Genomic DNA, 10,130 nt, shown 5'->3' on the forward strand with positions numbered 1-10,130 from the left:
GCATCTTCACTTAGTTTAGATGAACATAGGTCTTTGTAGATAAAACTAAGCTCCATCAATGAATTTGATATGTAATATGGTAACAAATATTATATAATTGGATGGAGCACCTTCATATTAATGTGATAGTCATAACTTGTTAGTCTAGATAATCTCATAGATCTAAGGTCCACACATCGGCTCAAGTTTGATCCATAGCTATCAGGCACTTTTAAACTTTCAAACTAATGACATATTGATATTCTTTATTTTAACATGAACGAAAATGGTGCTTTAGGCTTCAATATTCTTCCATCGATATTTATTATTAGCTCTTTTTTTTTTTTTTGTCTGCTCTACTCTTTAATATCCATTTCAGGTTTTAAATTATCCTTAGTCTTACTTTTAACATTCATGATCTTATTAATAATATTATCGATTATGTTATTCTCAATATACATAACATTTAGATTATGACTTATAAAATTTATACTCCAATATGATAATATCCATAAAATACTTTTTAAATTCAATTATATTGAATGTCATATCCATGAACTTTACACTTTAATAATATTGGTAAATCAATAATTGATGAAATGTCAAATTATTTGTAGTATGTCAAAACAACTTAATTTAGGTGAAGGAGATGACCTTTTAACTTTGTTTCAAAAAAAATGTATCATTGTTTCTTCTAAATGGATGATTAGAAGGTAATTAAGAACATATGGTGACATTTAAACCAAATATTTTTTCCTCTATATTTTTGGGTGATTTTGGTATTCTTCATGCAATAAGGATAAGCTAATTTTCTTGTTGTGCTTCAACCAGATAACATACCAAAAGCTAAGAAACCACCCATATTCCAAAGCAATGTAGATTTAAGGATAAAATTATATTTGATCAAGTTGTCATATGTAAAGACACATTCTTCCCATAAGAACTTAAGGTCATCAATTATAATTACAAAAAATAAAATTAATTTTTATTTTAGATTATGTAGTCCAAGTATTAGAAGTGTTAAGAACATATGTGGGATAGTCATGTACATATATGATGGAAGATTGTACTGTGTTAATATAACTAGCCAATAAGAGTAAGGTGAAGATACATAAATGTATGGAGTGAAACCACCAGTATATAATCTCAATCTTATGTTATATGGCTCAACAACTAATGAAGCATGTGTCTAATCAAAGTGTTTCCAAGCTTTAACATCTAATATATGAGAAAGAACATCTTTGTGAGCTAATTTTTTCCTATGTCATCTCATATGACTCGCTGAATTCATTGGTGTGTAAAGGTGTTAAATTCTTAGAATATTTGGTAAATAAAATAACCGAGAATATGGAAATTCTTTTTTTACAATATTATTTTTTCAATATGGGTTTGAATCAAGGCGTACTGTAGGTACGATAGTAAATTTTTGTCGCATCATCTTTATAATATAACATACAACCATTAATATAATAATTAATTTTTATAACGGTGAGACCCAACATTGATACTAATTTCTTTGTTCAATACAAATTTATATGGATTAAATTGTCTGCTGGATTTGTCTTCTTGGGAAGACAAACAAAGTCGTTGAAGCACTCTCGAGGGATATTATATTCAGTTTTGATATTGAACATCATAATATTAACTCATAATTTCAAATGAAATATACAACCATCCCAAATTAGTTTTTTAGCAACACATAGTAATTCAAAAAAAAAAAAATATTTCTCATTTTGGTGGCTCTTCCTTGTGTGCTCTTAAATTTGGATTTGTTGAATCACAAATAAGTTCTTCATATAGTCTATTAATTTAATCTTTGACCATTATTCTAGAAGCTATGGATAGACTGGTTTAAGCATCTCGATGTGGCTTGTGCTCGCCATGTAAGATCTATAACCAATATCTTAGAATAAATATCATACGATATAAATCAACCATAACTTTCTCGGGTTTAAGAAAAACTTGATTTTAATGCTTCTCGCATGGACATTTAAACATTTCATCCAACTTAAACAAATGTAGTTAACATGTGATGTGAATGAAAGTATCAACTCCCTCAATAAATTCATATGTCAACGCTTTTCTTCCTAGTAATAACTTGTTATACATCAAATATCTCTCCTCTTAGATATTCATATAGATGTTGAATAATAATCCTAAAATCACAAAAATGTATAAAAAATCATTATTTTGCTATGCAACTCCAAGGATATAAACTATCAAAAATTAATTTATTGCAATCTCTCTTTGTTTATCTCTCTCTCTCTCTCTCTCTCTCTCTCTCTCTCTCTCTCTCTCTCTCTATCTCTCTCTCTCTCTCTCTCTCTCTCTCTCTCTCTCTCTCTCTCTCTCTTTCACTCTTTATTTGAATGCTGATTTTAGTAAACTTACAACCAAACTAAATGCCTTAACGAAACAAAATCATGAATATCAAAATCTATCTTTTAATATAAAAAATTCTTAACTTAACCCTAAACCCTATGAAATTTGTTAGTACATCAAAATAAATGAACATAAATCTCTATAAACATAGAACCCTAAATCCTAAAATAAGATCTACAAAGTTATACAACATTGATTAACAATATAGAATTAAATTGTAAAGAAAAAAAAGTTGTACAACATTGATTGAAAAAAAATTCTCTAAAATCGGAATAAAATATTATATAATGGTTCAAATTGGGTTAAAAATAAAAACAGTGAAGAGAACGAGCTGAAAAAATTTTTCAACCCATTTCCAGTTTGCTTTTTTTTTCTACTCAATTTATTCAAAAAAAAGTGTGTGTGTGTGTGTGTGTGTGTGTGTACGTACGTGTATGCGCGCGCGCATGCAAGCTGGCGGGCGGGCGTGCGTATGCGTGCATGTATGTGCGCACGCGCGTGCGTGCGTACGTACGTGTGGGTGTGGGGGTGTGTGTGCGCGCGTGTGTGCGTGCGTGCATGTGTGTGTTCGTGTGTGCGTGAGTACATGCATGCGCGTGTGTGTCCGCATTTTTTAAGAGGCTCAGTGCCGAGGGCCACAATTAAAAAAGAAATTCATTTTTTTTTTTTTTACAATTTTTGTATTTTTGGATTATTAAAGGGTAGCCCTAAGAAAGGAATATAAGAGTTTGTATATGAAGGTAATGAAGCTTTGATAAACTGTTGTTGTAAAGATTGATGCTCAAGATCTTTAAGTATATATCGAAGGCATAAAGAAGTGCATTATGACCTATCTTATGTATTTTCTTTGTGTTTTTACAAGTGGACATTCATATGAATTCAATTCATAGAATAATTTATCAGCATCATTTGGCCAATGCATTGCACTACATAAACACTCCACTAAAAGCATAGGAATTATCCATATTCAATATTGATACATTATCAAAAAATTATCTTGATCGGCCACGGATCTCAATGCAAAATTAAGTTGGAAACTTCCGAAATTAAAATTGGAACCATCCAAACGCCGATTTCAGTAAACTTACAGTCGAACTGAATGTCTCGGAAATACGAACCTAACGACACCAAATTCGACTCAATCCGATCCCAAATGACTCCAAATCAAGGGTTTGAAGCGTTGTTGGAGGGTTCGAACCACAATTTGGATTACCAAACAGTTTCCAAACATGACGTTATTATAAGCGAATCGAGCGTCTTGACGAGATGAATCCAACGAGCCCAAGATTACTGAATTCCGACATCATTAAGGTGTTCAAATGTTTGACGAACAGTACATGATCAAGGGATTCAATATCGACCGTCCATCCAACCAATCCCCAATTACCCTTGATCTCTCACCTATTTACGGACCATGCCACTCCATAATTCTATAAATAGACCCCTCATTTCTCTTGAAAAGGGATCGAAGCAAGAAGAGAAGAGGAGAAGAGAATGAAGAAGCTTCTCCTCGACCACCGTCGGAGTTTCGCCAGACCACCGTCGGACCTTCGCCAGACCACCACCCGAGGCCCTCGTCTTCGCCGGACCACCACTTGAGGCCCTCATTTCCGCCGGACCACCACTTGATGTCGTTGCTCCGCTGGACCACCCCTTGAGGCCTTGTGCTCCACCAGGCCACAACCTGTGGCTCGAACTTCTGACGGACCACCACTTGAGGCCCTCACCTCCGCCAGACCACCGCCTGACGTCGTTGCTTCGCTGAACCACCACTTGAGGCCTTGTGCTCCACCAGGCCACCACCTGTGGCTCGGACTTCTACCAGACCACCACTTGAGGCCCTCACCTCCGTTGGACCACCGCTTGATTTTGTTGCTCCGTCGGACCACCACTTAAGGCCTTGTGCTCCACTAGGCCACCACCTATGGTCCGAACTTCTGTCAGACCACCACATGAGGCTCGAACTTCTACCGAACCACCCCCTGAGGCTCGGACTTACCGGACCACCACCTGAGGCCTGGGCTTCCGCCAAACCACTGCTTGGGGCCCTATGCTCCACCAGGCCACCACATGAGGCTCGGAATTCCACCTGACCACTATTTGAGGCCCTGAGCTCCACCAGGCCACCACCTTATACCCGGACTTCTTCCAGGCCACCACTTGACGCTGAGAGTTCTCCCGAAGTATCGCCCTTCTATTACGATCTTTCAGACCCCGGTCTCCTGCCGACTACGGTCCTTCTGGCCTCTGTTTCCTACTATGTTCGTTCCGACTTCCATCAATAGACAACGATCTTTCTGAGGTCTTTCTGACCCTAGTCTCCTGTCGACTACGATCTTTCTAACCTCTGTCGCCTACTGTGGTCCTTCCGACCTCCATCAACAGACAACGGTCTTTCTGACACCGGTCTCCTATAAACTACAGTCTTTCGAACCTTTGTCTCATGCCGACTACGGTCCTTCCGACCTCCATCGCCTACTACGGTCCTTCTGACTTACATCGTAAGACAACAGCCTTTCTGACATCTATCTCCTGCAGACTACGGTCCTTTCGACCTCCATCACCTACAATGACCCTTCCAACCAAACAAACATGTTGATTATTGTAACTCCCACCATGTAATGTGCTCTATATGACGTACATTTGTAACATCAAGTCAAGGCCTTCTCCCTAAGAAGGGCCTCATTTGTAATCGACTGCAAATACTAGTGGATTCATTCAAACTGGGCCAGGCCCCGTGGTTTTTCTCCCTTTTTCAGGGGTTTCCACGTAAAAACTCTGGTGTCTCTTTTGAACGCTACTCTCTCTCTCTCTCTCTCTCTTATCTGCTTGTGCGTTGGATCTTCGTACAATGCTAAGACGTTAAACTATATATTTCTCTATCGCCGCGAATATTCCAGAACGCAACAAATATAAAAGGATGAGAGGATATTTAGTCAACATAGTAAGTTTTTGTAATATGTCCTTCCAACAAAGTAGAAGATGAACATGAAAATTCTTAATGTTGATCCAATCAAATATTACAAATATTGTCATTTTAATGTGTTGTCTTGGAGAAGAGATCTGCAACCATTATTATCAAATAAACTCCTTGTCTTAGTTAGTGCTAGATCCAACTAAATCAAAATTGAGGTCCTCTAAAATGAAGTATGAAATGGTTGTAGCATATAAAACCCAATGTTTTAAATTGTTCTCTTAGAAGTTTAACATACATGACAATTCTCAGGCAAGGATTGAGAGAAAACAAAACTCTTGTTTTTAGTGTTAACTGATAATAGTTTATACAAAGAGAAAAGTAAAGAATAATAAAACTTCGTTTGGGATTGCTTTCTTATTACTTTTAAAAATAGCTTTTTAATATAAATTTTTTTGAGATTTTTGTATTGAAAGTTGCTTTAGAAAGCAGTAAGAAAGATATCGCAAATAAAGCCTAAAAACTATTTTCCACCATCATTTGATTGTTACATTAATTTAGGCTTCATTTAGGATGGCTTTCTTCCTGCTTAAAATAAATTTCTCGTAAAGAAATTGTACTAAAAAGCCGTTTTACGAAATAGTAAGAAAGCCGTCCCAAACGAAACATTAAATTCATATTAGCTAAATAAGATGATTAGTAAGTCTAAAATAGATTAATGTTAATATATCTGTAAAAGTAGATAATTTAAAATATAACAAAGCAAGAATTAAGCAAATTAAATGTTATATGAAGTTGGTGAGCTTGAATTGTGTTAGATGTTGCATTACAAAGAAAACTTAAAAACTATAAAAATATTGTATTTATTTTATGTTGAATTCTTATTTCTTGTAAGGCATGCATCCAAACACTAGGGCTGCAAACGAACCGAGTCGAGTCGAGTATGTGAGTGTTCATGTTTGTGTTCATTTAATATCAGGTTGTTCAAGTTTGGTTCATGTTTGTTCGAGCTTTATTGTTTGTGTTCATGTTTGGTTCATTTAAATTAATGAGTATTCATGTTCGGTTCATGTTCGTTTGTTTAGTGTTTATCGAGCTTTAAACAAACAAATATAAACGAGTTATAAACGAGCTCTACTTTTAGATGTTCATTAACTTAACAAACGAGCTTCCTAACAAACTATTAAGCATGTTCGCGAACTTAATATTGATCTCTATTTATATTATTTATATTTATTAATTCTATAATCAAATATTAATTATTTTTATCAAGCTTATTCATGAGTTCAAAATCAAACACGAATCGAGCTTAATGTCGAGCTTGTTTACGAACTTCAAATGATGTTGTTCGCGAACATAAATGAGCCGAATGCATTAGTGTTCAAACTTGTTTATTTTAGAAACGAGTATTTAAAACAGTGTTCAAGTAGGTTTTTTTAGTTAATTAAAACGAACTTTAATCGAACTGAATTGTCGAACGTTTCGTTCGCTTGCAGCTCTACCAAACACTGTTTTTCTTCTGATGCGGAGCGGCGCATAGAGAAATCGGTGCAGGCATTTCTTCGCGACTCTTGACGTCATCATCCGCTAGTAATTCCACCGAATATCGCCACTTGGGCGTCGCCACTCGACTACTGGCTGTGCGCAAAGCCTTCTCTGCACCAAACAATTTCTCCGATTGTTTGTTCGTTATCAGGTTTTCTATTGCCGGAATCAAATAAGTGGAGGGCCGCTGAAGTAGATTCACCAGTGCTGAGAAAGAGGTAATCTTTTGGTTTATTGATTTATCTGAAAACCTAATTTGATTCTAGTTGTGCTCCCATTTGCTTTTGCCATTTTCTTCGGATTTGTTACGGCATTTCTTAGGTTTTTTGCTTAAAATTTGTTTTGGATTTTTTTTTTCCTTTTTCCGGTTTGCTTTGATGTCATTATTGTGTTCTCCCTTCAATGAGAAGTCGAAGGGTTCAAGAAAAATTTTTGAAGTTACTATTTGCTTATCCAATGCGTTGCCCAAATTTTTTTTTTTCGGGCCTCTATTTAATTGCGATTTTATCAAATTTTTGTTCAGAGGAGGATGGCTTTTCATTCTACCATTTCAGATAGCTTTAGTTTTGCTTCCCCTGCTTAGATAGTTTTTGATAATTGGATATGGCTCCTTGCCTTCGCTAATTGAACTCCATTTTGGAGGCCTTTGTAGGGGCAAATTATTGGGTCAGGTGACCGGAGGCGAAAAATAAGTTCGGACAACCAATAAAAATTTGCCGCGTCACCTGTGCTTTTGACTGCGCTTTTGACTTGCCCTTTAGTTGCGCTTTACCTGCGCTTTTGACTGCTTTATGACTTGCGCTTTACCTGCGCTTTACTTTGTGCTTTACCTGTGCTTTACTTGCGTTTTACCTGCGCTTAATTTAAAATATTATTTTATTAATATCCGGACCTATCTCTATGTCCGGTCACCTGACCCAATAATTTTCCCTTTGTAGGACATCTAATAGAACCTGATGATGGAATTCCAAACTAGCTTATAATTGATTTTCATTTCATAAAGCAATTTGGATAGGCGTAGAACTATTTTAAAACTATATCTTTTGGTTTTGTTTGAACTTTCATTTTGCGTGGCTTTTAGAACTAAGTTTGATCTATTGTTCTTAGAAAAAAATGCAAGTGCAATGCAAAGTTATAAGGCGTACAAATTTATGTCAATTAACATTTGTAATTTAAAGATGCACAAAATTTTAAATTGAATCGTTTAAGAGCTATGCATGCTTGCATTTATATATGTATGATATAAGAAGTTATATGTAGAACATTCACCCAGATTTCAATATCAAAATCTATGGTTATCAAGTTGTGGATGAAAGGATGAATTATTATAAAGAGTATGAAACAAATTGCCTGATAATTTTTTATGAACTAGCTTAAAAGCGTGAAACCTTACAACAACAAGAACAATAACATCAAGCATTTGTCCCACTACATGGGGTCGGCTACATGAATACTTTTTTTCCATTGTGTCCTGTTAAAAGTCAAATTCTCATTTAAATCTAATAAAGAAAATCATTTTTAATATTTTCTAAACAAGTCTTTTTAAGTCTATCTCTACCTTTCTTAACACAAGTCAAATCTAATACCTCTACTTTTCTAACTGGGTTATCGGAAGGCCACCGTTTTATGTGACCAAACCATCTAAGGCGTCTCTCTCTAATCTTATCTTGTAAGTAAAAAAATGCAAACATTATATCCACAATTTAGAGAGTAAAACAAGATCAAATAGAAGAGGTAAGCCAATTCAGAAGAGAAAAAGCTTAAGGGGATCAGTAAATGTTCAGATGACTTCGAAAAAAAAATATATAGAGAACATGAATACAATCCACCAACAACAACAACAACATTAAGCCTTTATCCCAATACGTGTGGTCGGCTACATGAATCCTTTTTCGCCATTGGAAAATATTATTTATCAATTTTTTTGACAAATGAGAGAAAAATAAGAAAAACTTACAACAACCTCAACACATGGGTAGCATATCCTTAACTCGTGCATCAGTAAGATATTACCTTCTTCATCATCCAAAATAACAAAGATAATTGCATTGCCATTACAAAAACTCTATGTTCTTGATCATCATGTAACATTTGAGTGCTATATGCTAAAACCATAAATCTGGAGTAGAAATATTTCTACTTCCTATAAATGTGTCATGTTACTTCAATCAGATATTAGATCAGATTTATCTACATGCGAGGAGAACATGGAGACAAAAATGCTCTCATTATGCTATGTCTAAGCTCCAACAATAGTTTTTAATTTATAGAAGTACTTTAAATAAATAAACTAAAGTAGCATGCGTCATCTGCGATATATGCTATGGTGCAGAGAAACCCCACATAACACACTTTATTTGTTTTGTTTTGCCATGTCATGCAAATAGCATAGGAGTTACGCTGAGCTACACTATGGGCTAGTGCTTTTTTTTTTTTGGCACTTTTGTTATGTATGTTTCTGATAGGAAATACTTGAGTTCGCAAGTAACCCTAAGGTAATACTTGAGTTCGCAAGCAAACCTAACCCAAATCGGCACACAAATAGCGCAAAAACAGCGGAAATAGGGAAGAACTTGTAGGAAAACACTAGCGACGATTGTATTCCACTAGTAAGCAATCAAAACCAAAGCCCGATACAATGTTCTTCAATTCGAGAGGAAGAACAACTCTCCTACAATCTCCGGCAACGCCGAGAGCCCAAGCAAGAAAACCTAGAACCCAAAGTAATTTCAAAATGCAAGATGAAAAACCCCTCTCCTCATAACTCCCTATTTAATACACTCTAATTCAAATTAAAAGCAAAAGGACTTCTCTACCCTTCATTCTCCCTCCAAAAACAATTAATTTCAAATTGAAATCAATTGGACCCCACCCCGGTTCCCCCTCTCCCTTCCGCCTTCTTCCGTCGGGCATAAGCCCGGACCGGCTGGGCCGGTCCAGGATGAGCCGGTCCAGGCTGGACCGGCATAACAGTTTCTTATTGATCATTGGAAGAAAGTTACTCCCAACTCAAGTTAGAGATTACACTTAATTTACCAACATAAATTTAAGCAGGTTAGGAGCCAATATAACCATAATAAAAATAATTGGATAAATTATAATAACCTTATTTACAAAATATATAAAAATAATTGTATTTGTCAAATGTCAATTAACAAGCATCAAGAGAATCACTATTATTAATCCAACAAGCATTGTGATTTCCTACCATATAATAGCATCCAATGATTCAAGAGCTGCCTAAATTATTATTCAACATAAGTTTATCTCATTTAAGGATGAAAAGATATGTCTAACCAAATGATTCATT

The 10,130-nt window shown here is 35.5% G+C and overlaps 1 protein-coding gene across 2 annotated transcripts in view; it reads left to right on the forward strand.

Annotated features, from left to right (window-relative positions):
* The first annotated feature begins 6,863 nt into the window (after positions 1–6,863).
* Positions 6,864–10,130, forward strand: part of LOC110111365 — an 11,937-nt gene continuing 8,670 nt past the window's right edge. The window contains exon 1 of one of the 2 annotated variants that reach the window (XM_020843205.2): positions 6,864–7,038. The gene's annotated coding sequence lies outside the window, so the exon portion shown is untranslated. The remainder of the gene's footprint in view (positions 7,039–10,130) is intronic. The other variant, XM_020843204.2, reaches the window with a different exon arrangement.

The sequence above is a fragment of the Dendrobium catenatum genome, unplaced genomic scaffold (assembly GCF_001605985.2).
Source record: "Dendrobium catenatum unplaced genomic scaffold, ASM160598v2 fragScaff_scaffold_841, whole genome shotgun sequence".
In the NCBI taxonomy this organism is placed as follows: domain Eukaryota; kingdom Viridiplantae; phylum Streptophyta; class Magnoliopsida; order Asparagales; family Orchidaceae; genus Dendrobium; species Dendrobium catenatum.